Source organism: Anomaloglossus baeobatrachus, chromosome 5, assembly GCF_048569485.1.
Source record: "Anomaloglossus baeobatrachus isolate aAnoBae1 chromosome 5, aAnoBae1.hap1, whole genome shotgun sequence".
Classification (NCBI taxonomy): Eukaryota; Metazoa; Chordata; class Amphibia; order Anura; family Aromobatidae; genus Anomaloglossus; species Anomaloglossus baeobatrachus.
The window spans coordinates 150,364,950-150,378,761 of record NC_134357.1 but is presented as its reverse complement, the minus strand read 5'-3'; positions in this window follow the sequence as shown (position 1 = coordinate 150,378,761).

The window sequence follows — 13,812 nt, the reverse complement described above, 5'->3', positions numbered from 1 at the left end:
CGTATTTTTGAATGTGCTTGATGCAAATCAAAACATCCTGTTTGCAACTAGGGCCCAAGTGCTGCCACTGATGGGGTGGGTGTCTGTGTGGCCCAATTTTTGGAAAAAAGGGAGACTCCGCTTGGAGTAACCCTTGCTTGCTGTGTTTTTAAAAGAAGCCAAGATGAACAGAGCTGGGATCAGGAAAGACTTTGCTACCTACCCCGGTGTCATCCTGGGGACGGCTAAGAATAGCGTATTTTTGAATGTGCTTGATGCAAATCAAAACATCCTGTTTGCAACTAGGGCCCAAGTGCTGCCACTGATGGGGTGGGTGTCTGTGTGGCCCAATTTTTGGAAAAAAGGGAGACTCCGCTTGGAGTAACCCTTGCTTACATTGTTTTTAAAAGAAGCCAAGATGAACAAGTCATGGGTCAGCAAAGACTTTGCTACCTACCCCGGTGTCATCCTGGGGACGGCTAAGAATAGCGTATTTTTGAATGTGCTTGATGCAAATCAAAACATCCTGTTTGCAACTAGGGCCCAAGTGCTGCCACTGATGTGGTGGGTGTCTGTGTGGCCCAATTTTTGGAAAAAAGGGAGACTCCGCTTGGAGTAACCCTTGCTTGCTGTGTTTTTAAAAGAAGCCAAGATGAACAGAGCTGGGATCAGGAAAGACTTTGCTACCTACCCCGGTGTCATCCTGGGGACGGATAAGAATGGCGTATTTTTGAATGTGCTTGATGCAAATCTAGCTGTGAAGTGTACAACTGGGGCACAACTGCTGCCACTGAATGGGTGGGTGTGTGTGGGGCCCAATTTTTGGAAAAAAGGGGAGACTCCGCTTGGAGTAACCCTTGCTTACATTGTTTTTAAAAGAAGCCAAGATGAACAAGTCATGGGTCAGCAAAGACTTTGCTACCTACCCCAGTGTCATCCTGGGGACGGCTAAGAATAGCGTATTTTTGAATGTGCTTGATGCAAATCAAAACATCCTGTTTGCAACTAGGGCCCAAGTGCTGCCACTGATGGGGTGGGTGTCTGTGTGGCCCAATTTTTGGAAAAAAGGGAGACTCCGCTTGGAGTAACCCTTGCTTGCTGTGTTTTTAAAAGAAGCCAAGATGAACAGAGCTGGGATCAGGAAAGACTTTGCTACCTACCCCGGTGTCATCCTGTGGACGGCTAAGAATAGCGTATTTTTGAATGTGCTTGATGCAAATCAAAACATCCTGTTTGCAACTAGGGCCCAAGTGCTGCCACTGATGGGGTGGGTGTCTGTGTGGCCCAATTTTTGGAAAAAAGGGAGACTCCGCTTGGAGTAACCCTTGCTTGCTGTGTTTTTAAAAGAAGCCAAGATGAACAGAGCTGGGATCAGGAAAGACTTTGCTACCTACCCCGGTGTCATCCTGTGGACGGCTAAGAATAGCGTATTTTTGAATGTGCTTGATGCAAATCAAAACATCCTGTTTGCAACTAGGGCCCAAGTGCTGCCACTGATGGGGTGGGTGTCTGTGTGGCCCAATTTTTGGAAAAAAGGGAGACTCCGCTTGGAGTAACCCTTGCTTGCTGTGTTTTTAAAAGAAGCCAAGATGAACAGAGCTGGGATCAGGAAAGACTTTGCTACCTACCCCGGTGTCATCCTGGGGACGGTTAAGAATAGCGTATTTTTGAATGTGCTTGATGCAAATCTAGCTGTGAAGTGTACAACTGGGGCACAACTGCTGCCACTGAAGGGGTGGGTGTGTGTGGGGCCCAATTTTTGGAAAAAAGGGAGACTCCGCTTGGAGTAACCCTTGCTTGCTGTGTTTTTAAAAGAAGCCAAGATGAACAGAGCTGGGATCAGGAAAGACTTTGCTACCTACCCCGGTGTCATCCTGGGGACGGATAAGAATGGCGTATTTTTGAATGTGCTTGATGCAAATCTAGCTGTGAAGTGTACAACTGGGGCACAACTGCTGCCACTGAAGGGGTGGGTGTGTGGGGCCCAATTTTTGGAAAAAAGGGAGACTCCGCTTGGAGTCACCTTGCGGTGTTTTACATGACTTTAGAAGGGCGTGCCATGCCTATATCTGTGTGTCCTCCTCTTTTTCCTTGTCCAGCTGTTTTGTTTTCGCATGAGTACATGTCCTTGTCACTTTCCCATGTGTTTGTGTTGTGTTGTGAGTTGTTTGTCACCTTTTGGACACCTTTGAGGGTGTTTTCTAGGTGTTTTACTGTGTTTGTGATTGCCTGCCATTGTTTCCTATGGGCTCGAGTTCGGTTCGTCGAACGTTCGACGAGCCGAACTCGAGCCAGACCCCCCGTTCGGCGAACCGCCTCGAGCCGAACCGGGACCGGTTCGCTCATCTCTAGTCATTACATGTCACTGACTGGGCACTGGCAAACTATGGTGAGAGATGGAGAAGGGTCTGCTGTACAAGTCTTGCCGTCCCCACGAGTTGTTTCAATCCTTGTTCTGTATGTAGAAGTTAATACACTGCTTCTGCCTCTTCAACCTCGTGTGGGTCCTCTACCTTGGCGCAAACCCTGTGTGGTCAGGCCACCCTTCCTTGCAACTGCGCACAAGGACTACCACACACCTCCTTACTATGCTGGCAGCAGAGCTCAATGCCATCAGGCAGTCAAAGTTTTACTTTGAAATGTATGGGAAATGTGAGTCACACCGCTATTCCAGAGAATAGTAGTCAGGCAGGGTCAAAACATTAATTGAGGAACAGGAACAGAATGGGACGGCCAGGACTTAATCAGAAAACAAGCAGAGGTGAAATGCGTATCGGCCAACAAGGTACATAAACAGCAAGCAGGAAAAGTAGTCAGGTAACAAGCACACAAAATCATAAAACTGAACTGGGGGTAAAATTAACCAGAGGTTCATAGCTATGTCTGGCAGTGGTCTGCAGACAGGATGGGCATAAAAAAGGGTGTGGTGTCTTCCCATTGGTTGTAGCTGAATGATGGTATTTCATCTGTGAGATACCCACCAGCTACATTCAGCCAGAGATTCTGCATCTGTCAAGGTAATGCAGCCCAGTGGGTGAGCATAACCTGCGTCCACCTGCGCCGCTGGCATCGACTACTCTCCCATCATCAGCACTATTCATGAAAGGAACACGTTGTCACCTGGCAACCGGAGTACAAATTGACGGAGCGGACTACGTTGGTGACTTAACAGCCGTGTGCGGCAATGATGCAAACCTGGCTGTGGGCCATCGTCAGGGCAATGTGACACACGTGCCTTGTATGGCTCACGTGTTGAACCGAATTCTCCAGCAATTTTTAAAACACCATCACGGCCTACATGGACTTGTGCAGCGGGCACGCTCACTATGTGCTCACTTCCATCGTGCGCACACAGCAGCTCAACAACTTTCATCACTCCGGAAGTCTTAGGGTCTGGCAGTTAAACGCCGGAAATGCGATGTTCCGACACGCAGGAATTGGAATCTGCACATGTTGCAGCGTGTGTGGCAGCACCGCAGAGCCCTGCTGAAATACGGTAAGACATATAGCCTGGGATAACTTGATCCAGAGGTGGTGCAGATCACGCTGCTGGAGTGGTGTCAGATCAAGGACCTATGCACCCTGCTACACAGTTTTGAAATGTCGACAAAGATGTTTAGCACTGGCAATGTCATTCTCAGGGTGACAATTCTGGTCATCTACATGATGGAGCACACTGTAATTATTATTCAGAGTCAGGTGTTGGGACAAGAGGAAGGGGAGGAAGTACAGGAGGAGTCATATGCGGAAGGGATAACAAGATCTACGAGGTCCAGATGGTCAGCGGCACCTATGCGGCAGTCATGGTGAGGGAGAGGGATTAACAAGGGCGCATAGTATCAGCAAAAAGTGTTGATGAAAGTGCAGGAGCCCATGAAGAAATGGAGGACGAACTGGCGATCGGCATGGAAGACTCAGCAGATGAGTGAGAGCTTGCTCACATTTCGGTTGTGCGAGGTTGTGGGTAGAGGACAGAGGAAGTATGCACGATTCTCACCTCTCTGCCACCAACACACCAAGGACTTGGTCCTCCTGGATGCACAAGACACATGAGCGGATTCTTGCTGCACTACCTACAACATGACCCTCGGATTGTACGAATTCAAAGTAATCCAGAATACTGGGTTGCCACACTGTTAGATCCCCGGTACAAGACAAAATTTGCCGAACTAATTCCTGCCATAGAAATAGACGCACGTATACAGGAGTATCTGCAGAATGTGGTACGCAATCTTAGATCTACTTTTCCACTAAACACCAGTGCTGCACAGAGTGAATCTCAACGCTTTGTCATGGATAGGAGGAAATGGTCTTTTACTTGTCCACATCGGAGGGACCGAGGGATGGCTGCTGTGCTGAGATGGCGTTGAGTACGGTGTTCCTGCACAGTTGCACTTTTGGTCATATCCCAAAATGAGTTGGAAAAGGACAGATGCTGTTGGAAAGGGGAACAGGTGTGTTGGAAAGGGGAAAAAAATTTTGGTCCGTGGATTTGGTGGTTAAGCAACTGTAACATTTGCTGAAGAAACAACATCTGTTACAGTGGGACTGGCAGATTTGGATAAAGTGGTATATAATCTGTGACCGCTATATAACGAAAATTAATAAGAAAAGAAAGAGAAAGGTATATATCCCCATCAGCAGTCAGTGTCCACCGTGCTCCCAGTTGGAAAAAGAGAGGTTGGCAACTGGAAGGTTTGGTGGAGGATACAGAGCTGTGTGGCTATGAAACTAATAGTAGCCTGAACCGAGTTAGACGCCATTCGGATCTGGAGACTGTGAGCCCTGTTAGCGTCACAGGGTCCACATGCCCACCCAGCCCAGGAACTCCCTGTTAACAACACAGGGGCCATTGAGTACGCTGACTGTGTGCGTAGGGGCCACACCTGTGGACAGCAGGCGCATCAGCAGCAGCAGGCCTGTTAATGCCACTGGGCTGCACAAGCAGGACTGTTAGGACAGGAGCTGGTCTTAACTGTTCTGCGTTACCAACTGTGGTGGTGGCCTGCATCCACCACCCTATCCCTGCCTACCTCTGGCCTAAAGCCGCAATGGGTTCAACACATGGAGGTGTGCTCTTTCGGAGCATAATAGAAGACTGTGCACCTCCTTGTTGGCTCCAGCCCCTTTGATAACCTGGGTCCGCCCCAAACCATGGTGAACCACAATGCACCTCCTATAGACAAAAGTAGAGTGACACGTCATGAGTGGCATAACTAGCGTCCTATTTGGAAACGCAACTTCAATGATGACCTCATGGCTGCCATGACCCAAACACCTCACCAGTCATCGTCTGACCATCAATAATGCGATGACAAGTCATAGGTGTGGGCCTCTGCAAGCCATTTGGGAGGACACCTGATGCCCTGTGGTCTATATGGGACCCCCACATCAGGGCCAGGGCCAAAGAGTTCATTACCGGACCTAGTCTCTGATGCAGGAAGTGCCTGAGCATGCTCAGTAGCATGAAATACAGTCTCTGAAAAAAGACTATCAGCTTTAGCATGGTGTCTAGGCACAAAACAGGACTTAGACCCGGCACGGAATGCAAGCACCTGTGCAAAGAGGCTTTTCACGCTTAGTGTGGGAGCATGCGCTGTATCCCGAAATGAAGACTTAGCGTCAGGAATGGCACAGTCAGGCTGAGCATACTCACTAGGCGAAACACTGTAATTATGCTGCAGCTGGGGTACATCGGCACACGCATGCGCACTTGCTGCCTCTCCACACTTAGACGTGGAGGGGAAATTTGTCTTGGAGATGCTGTCTATGAACAGAAGGAAAAGCTAAAGGAAGCCTGACTTTCTATCCCTCCGAATTATGAAATGCAGCAATGAATTCCATGAGTTTGCTATAACATTAGCGTAGCAAAATGTGCATGAGGGTGTGATGTAGAGGTGCTAGAAATAGCTTGTCACCAGTGGGGCACTAATGGAATACAACAGCCAGTTCTATGATGCCACAAAATGGCAGTATTTTGTGCTATCATTATAGCTTATTAAAAACAGAGCACGAGGTTGTCATGCAGAGGTGCTGCACATAGATTTGCAGTAGTGTGAATAGACAAAAGTACAATAGCCACGTTTAGGATACAACTAGGTACAGTGAGTGTTTGCTAGTATAATGGCTGAGTTTAAAAAAGTTAGAGTGTGCAATGCAGGCAGACGTGCTGCAAATAACGTTCCAATACTGTGAATTGACAAAAGTACAATAGCCACGTTTAGGATACAACTAGGTACAGTGAGTGTTTGCTAGTATAATGGCTGAGTTTAAAAAAGTTAGAGTGTGCAATGCAGGCAGACGTGCTGCAAATAACGTTCCAATACTGTGAATAGACAAAAGTACAAAAGCCACGTTTAGGATACAACTAGGTACAGTGAGTGTTTGCTAGTATAATGGCTGAGTTTAAAAAAGTTAGAGTGTGCAATGCAGGCAGACGTGCTGCAAATAACGTTCCAATACTGTGAATAGACAAAAGTACAAAAGCCACGTTTAGTATACAACTAGGTACAGTGAGTGTTTGCTAGTATAATGGCTGAGTTTAAAAAAGTTAGAGTGTGCAATGCAGGCAGACGTGCTGCAAATAACGTTCCAATACTGTGAATTGACAAAAGTACAATAGCCACGTTTAGGATACAACTTGGTACAGTGAGTGTTTGCTAGTATAATGGCTGAGTTTAAAAAAGTTAGAGTGTGCAATGCAGGCAGACGTGCTGCAAATAACGTTCCAATACTGTGAATAGACAAAAGTACAAAAGCCACGTTTAGGATACAACTAGGTACAGTGAGTGTTTGCTAGTATAATGGCTGAGTTTAAAAAAGTTAGAGTGTGCAATGCAGGCAGACGTGCTGCAAATAACGTTCCAATACTGTGAATTGACAAAAGTACAATAGCCACGTTTAGGATACAACTAGGTACAGTGAGTGTTTGCTAGTATAATGGCTGAGTTTAAAAAAGTTAGAGTGTGCAATGCAGGCAGACGTGCTGCAAATAACGTTCCAATACTGTGAATAGACAAAAGTACAAAAGCCACGTTTACGATACAGCTAGGTACACTGTGTGTTTGCTAGTATAATGGCTGAGTTTAAAAAAGTTAGAGTGTGCAATGCAGGCAGACGTGCTGCAAATAACGTTCCAATACTGTGAATTGACAAAAGTACAATAGCCACGTATAGGATGCCACTAGGTACACTGAGTGTTTGCTAGTATAATGGCTTAGTAACAATGAGTTGTAGTGTGCAATGCAGGCAGACGTGCTCTGCAAATGTCTTTGCACTAGTGGGACTATAGCAAAGTCCAATAGCCACGTTTAGGATGCCACTAGGTACACTGAGTGTTTGCTAGTATAATGGCTTAGTAACAATGAGTTGTAGTGTGCAATGCAGGCAGACGTGCTCTGCAAATGTCTTTGCACTAGTGGGACTATAGCAAAGTCCAATAGCCACGTTTAGGATGCCACTAGGTACACTGAGTGTTTGCTAGTAAAATTGCTTAGTTTAAAAAAGTTGGAGTGTGCAATGCAGGCAAATGTGCTCTGCTAATGTCTTTGCACTAGTGGGACTATAGCAAAGTCCAATAGCCACCTTTAGGATGCCACTAGGTACACTGAGTGTTTGCTAGTAAAATTGCTTAGTTTAAAAAAGTTGTAGTGTGCAATGCAGGCAGACGTGCTCTGCAAATGTCTTTGCACTAGTGGGACTATAGCAAAGTCCAATAGCCACGTATAGGATGCCACTAGGTACACTGAGTGTTTGCTAGTAAAATTGCTTAGTTTAAAAAAGTTGGAGTGTGCAATGCAGGCAGATGTGCTCTGCAAATGTCTTTGCACTAGTGGGACTATAGCAAAGTCCAATAGCCACGTATAGGATGCCACTAGGTACACTGAGTGTTTGCTAGTATAATGGCTTAGTAACAATGAGTTGTAGTGTGCAATGCAGGCAGACGTGCTCTGCAAATGTCTTTGCACTAGTGGGACTATAGCAAAGTCCAATAGCCACGTATAGGATGCCACTAGGTACACTGAGTGTTTGCTAGTATAATGGCTTAGTAACAATGAGTTGTAGTGTGCAATGCAGGCAGACGTGCTCTGCAAATGTCTTTGCACTAGTGGGACTATAGCAAAGTCCAATAGCCACGTTTAGGATGCCACTAGGTACACTGAGTGTTTGCTAGTAAAATTGCTTAGTTTAAAAAAGTTGGAGTGTGCAATGCAGGCAGATGTGCTCTGCAAATGTCTTTGCACTAGTGGGACTATAGCAAAGTCCAATAGCCACCTTTAGGATGCCACTAGGTACACTGAGTGTTTGCTAGTAAAATTGCTTAGTTTAAAAAAGTTGTAGTGTGCAATGCAGGCAGACGTGCTCTGCAAATGTCTTTGCACTAGTGGGACTATAGCAAAGTCCAATAGCCACAGATAGGATGCCACTAGGTACACTGAGTGTTTGCTAGTATAATGGCTTAGTTAGAATGAGTTGGAGTGTGCAGAGGACAAGAGGGTACAGTGGCAGGATTGTGGTGCTCTGGGTAGAGGAATGGAAGCCTGCCTTTCTATTCCCTCCTAATGGTGAAATGCAGGGAGGAAATCCCTGACCTGGGCTACACAGACGCTGTTGCTGTTTGCAGGACCTGTCACCTATGGCTCTCTGACCCTGCCGCTTTGAGCCCTTAAAAGGACTGCTAGAAAGTGCTCTCCCTAAGCTGTCTAACGCTGTGTATGCAGCGCATACAGCTGTATCGGCTATAGGACTCAGGAGGACGGAGCTGCGACACTGATGTCTGACACCAAAGACGCAGAAGGCAGATAATGGCGTTCGTGAAGAAAATGTCCGGTTTTATAATGCAGGGACATGTGACATGCAGATCCTATCACACATGCCGTTGCTTCTCTGGCTCAAAGTCCACTTAGCTGTGTGTGTGTCTGTGATTGGCTGACATGCTGGCCCGCCCCACAAGACGCGCGCGCTTAGGGAAGGAAGACAAGAAAAAAAAAAAAAAAAATGGCGATCGCCATTATAGAAACAGCAGTGATCTGAAGGCGCTGTTCACGCACACTATACACTGAAATGTGATAATAGTTTGATTCACAGAGTGACTTACACTATTACAGCAGAAACCAAGCTATGATTTAGCTGTTTTTTGGCTGCTAGAACCGTTCTCGAACGTTTCTAGAACTATCGAGCTTTTGCAAAAAGCTCGAGTTCTAGTTCGATCTAGAACATGCCCCAAAATCACTCGAGCCTAGAACTGGAGAACCACGAACCACGAACCGCGCTCAACTCTACATCCGACCCGTACTTCTTTTCACCTACTTTGGCGGAATTCCTGAGACCGTAGATAGCCACGGCAGGGGAAGGACTGTTCCCGAAGATATGTACCCTCATCCGGTACTCTATGATGTCTTTATCTGGGTCGTTGTCACGGTACCAGAAGAACCTCAGGTAGTTTCTGTGTTCCTTTTTGACGAGAAAGCAGTGGAACATCTGTTGGATGTCAGCCATAAATGCCACCGTATCTCTGCGGAAACAGAGTAGAACTTCTAAGAGTCTGTTGTTGAGGTCTGGACCAGATAGTAGGACATCATTCAACGAGACGTCTTCGCACTTGGCACTTGAGTCGAACACCACTCTTATTTGGCCTGGCTTTTTAGGATGGTACACTCCGAAGATGGGTAAGTACCAGCGTTCCTCAGAGTCTTGTAGTGTAGGTGCGATCTCTGCATGGTTATTTCGGAATATCTTCTCCATGAAGGTAAAGAAATGCTCTCTCATCTCGGGAGACTTCTTGAGCTTGTGTCTGAGGGAGACAAATCGACTGTAGACCTGTTTCCTGTTGTTGGGTAGGCGTTGTCTCCGTGGTCGGAATGGTAAGGGTGCCACCCAGCTGTTCGACTTGTCTTTGGTTATTTCTTGGTCCATGATATCCAAGAACATCCTGTCTTCTATGGACATTGCTGTTTTGTTGTCCTCTTTGGTCCTGTGGAAGACTGTACAGCCTATGTGGTCTTGTTCGCCCTCACAAGCGTGGTCTTCGTTGGAAGGAACTGCGAAAGGACATGGCAGAGGAGTACTGCTTGGTAATTCCTTTACCAACAGACTGTTGTGACATGGTCGGAAGAAAGACGGACGTCCATTTTCTAGTGTGTTGGTGAGCATACTGTTGACTGAGGCTGGCTTGTGTGCTCCTCCTAGACAGACATCTCCTATTACGACCCATCCTAGGTCAAGTCTCTGCGCATATGGAGCGTTCTGGGAGCCGTTAATGGACTCTCTAGCCTTATGCACACGTAGCATGTCTCTTCCAAGGAGTAAGGCTATTGGAGCTTCTGAGTCCAGTTCTGGAATCAGGTGAGCTATACGCTTCAGATGGGGGTGATGAGCTGCTACCTCTGGTGAAGGTATCTCGGACCTGTTGTCAGGAATCTGGTTGCACTCCAGTATGGTAGGTAATGATAGGCAGGTCTGGCCATCTATGGATTCCACCTTGTACCCGCTTGCCTTCCTCCCCGCCGTCTCAACGGTACCTGAACATGTCTTCAAGGAGTAGGGAGAACCGGGGCCTGCAATGTTGAAACTGCTGAAGAAGATGGACTTGGCAAGAGACCTGTTGCTCTGATCGTCCAAGATCGCATAGATCTTAATTGCTTTGTCCCTGCGGCCTGCTGGGTAGACTCTGACAAGGCAGATTTTTGAACAGGACCTTCCTCCTGTGAGTCCTTTACAGATCTCCGTACATTGAGAGGTAACCACCGTGGTGTCTTCATCAGTGTTCTTCTGTTTTCCATCGTGTTCTTCTGCTTGCGGCAACACTCGTGTAGGTGGTCCAGGGTGTAAGGCTGTATTGTGATCCATGCTGTCACATTCTGCACATTTCACGCTAGCTTCGCAGTTCCTGGCCATGTGCGATGTTGCAGCACAGCATTTGAAGCAGATGTTGTGTTCCTTGAGGAAGCCTTTGCGATCCTCTAGAGACTTGTCCCTGAAGGCTCTGCATTTTAGTAGAGGATGTGGTTTCCGGTGTAGAGGACACTGTTTACTGATATCCTGGGGTTTGTTCTCTTCTGGAGGATGCTTACTCTCTTTGTGAGCAGGACCTGAGGAGACAATGTTAGTTTTGTGGACCGCCACGGGTGTCCTACTGGGTTTGACACCGGGGGCGGTGGTACATGACAGAGTAAAATCAAAACTAGGGTCATTTCTGATTTTAGCTTGCTGAGCTACAAAACCTACAAATACGGCAAAAGGAGGGAATGGCGCGTTATGTGTTTGCTTATACCGTGAACCGTGTGAGACCCACTTTTCTTGTAGATTGTAAGGAAGTTTTTGCACTATCGGATTGACACCCCTAGCGGTATCCAAGAATGCCAATCCGGGCAAATCTCCTTCCTCTTGGGCAACCTGTAACTCTACTAAGAGATCGCTTAGCTCTCTTAGCCTTTGAAAGCCTTTGGGTCCTATCTTAGGGAAGTCATCAATTCTTTTAAACAGAGCATTTTCAATAACTTCTATGGACCCATAGCATTCATCAAGTCTCTTCCACACCAAGTGTAGACCTTTGGGTGGGTTTTTAATGTTAATGTCTCTTAGTCTTTTGGCGTGTTCTACCGATTCACTACCAAGCCATTTTACCAGGAGGTCTAACTCCTCACTACAAGAAAGGTCCAAACCTCTTATGGTGTTCTGGAACGAGGCTCGCCACGACCTATAATTCTCGGCACGATCATTGAACTTTACAAGTCCTTTTGTGACCAGATCTCGACGAGCAAAGAACTTTGCAAAGTCCATGGTGGCTTGGTCAGTGCTGGTGCGAGCCGGTGTATGGTCGTGTCTATTGTGTGGTGTATCACCATACCTGTAGGGTGTTTCCGCCTTCGGAAAGTCAGCATAGTACCTTACCGGGGAGGAAGGTGTCTCTTTGTGGTAAAATGGTGGTTGTACCTTCCGCCCTGTGGAATAGTAGTTTTGGTGACCCTCCTCGTGCTGTACACTCTCTTGCTTGAAGCGGTGTAATTCAAGGTTGGATGGCTGGCCGTCTGCGTAGTCTGTTTGGTGAAGCACATCTGAGCTGTCATCTATCCTGGAGTATTAATAGATGTATTCTGCGACGCGCTGTGCTGGATCCTGCTGGTTTAGGTCCGGCCCAAGAACATCGCTACGTCTTCCTTCGGGTTGCTCTGCCGCTTCCAGGAACTCTGCCTTGGCTATTGCGGCCGCTGTCTCCTTTTCTACGGCAAGTCTTTCTAAAGTCAGTTGCAGACGTGCACTCTCTGCTTCTTGCTCCGCTTGCAGACGTGCACTCTCTGTCTGTTTTAGTTTGAGTTGCATTTCCCGTTCAGCGAAGGAGGACCTCACTTTAGCTGCTTCGGCCTCAGCGCGTGCGACGGCAGCAAGCTCCCTAATTGAGGACTTAGTAGAGCTTGCCCGTGACCTTGTCTTCAGGGAAGACGCTCGGCTGACAGACATTGTGCACTTGGCTGCAGACTACTTTAGCGGGAAACAGAGTCTATTTGCGGGCGGCCTTCCGCGTGGTGGAGAGTGGAATGGTGGTTTCTGGCGTACTGCGGTCTAGTCACTGCGGCTGTATGGTGGCTGCTGCGACATCCATATGCGGTACAGCGTGGATGTTAGCGGTCCCGTACTACAGCCTGCGACCGGCTATCTTTACTGGAGCTGGACTGCGCTCTTGTTCTATGTAGCTGTATGGCGGCTGCTGTAATACCCGTGTGCTGTGTAGCGTGGGTGTTAGCTGTCCCGTACAGTTCGTACAATCGCTGCCTGCGACCAGCAGCCCGTTTTTACTGTTCTGCCTTCGTCCACGTGTGAGCTGTGTGGACTCCGGCATACAGCTAACCTTCATCCACTGTTTCAATAAACAGACTGTGTTGCCTTTAAGTCTTTATTTATTAAATGATGATGGATAGATGGATGATCATAAGAAATGGATGATTGATTGGTAAAAACTATAACAAAAGATACAAATCCATATCAGTACAGGCATATCACAAATAACAGAATGACATACATAGTAGTACTGGTATTTACAGAATCTGCATAACATAGAGAGCAATGCATATGACTGAACACAACATTTACACTGCTGAAGCTGCCCTACACCTGCTCTGCATGTATCACGGCCTATGTAATCTGAGTAGAGCCACTGCCACTTCACAGTGCCTACATAACAACTGTACACATATTCCAACACAAATATGTAGTCTAGTACAATGATTCCTACCGGGATCCATTAGTCAGGAGAAACGATTGAAGAAAGGGAGCTGGAGCCGGCCATAGCACCTCTGAATCCTATGGAGACACCAAGACATCTGCGTCTCCAACTCAGTAAGGGAAGGGAAAAAGGGGCAGTCCAAGGAAGTATCTTTTCCTTAAAGCAACAGGCTCCAAAACAGAAATACTGTAGAGATGTATGAGGAAAACATAAGAAAGCCAACAGTGACCTCTTGTGGGCAACAAACGATATTACCCTTATCCTATTTAATGAATAGGAGACAGAACACCTCTTTTTTTTTCCTGTAAACTCTATGTTGATCACTTTTCCCAAAAAGCTCTACTTTTGTCCCATCTGACCAGAGAACATTCTTCCAAAACGTTTTAGACTTTCTCAGGTAAGCTTTGGCAAACTCCAGCCTGGCTTTTTTATGTCTCGGGGTAAGAAGTGGGGTGTTCCTGGGTATCCTACCATACAGTCCCTTTTCATTCAGACGCCGACGGATAGTACGGGTTGACACTGTTGTACCCTCGGACTGCAGGGCAGCTTGAACTTGTTTGGATGTTAGTCGAGGTTCTTTATCCACCATCTGCACAATCTTGCGTTGAAAT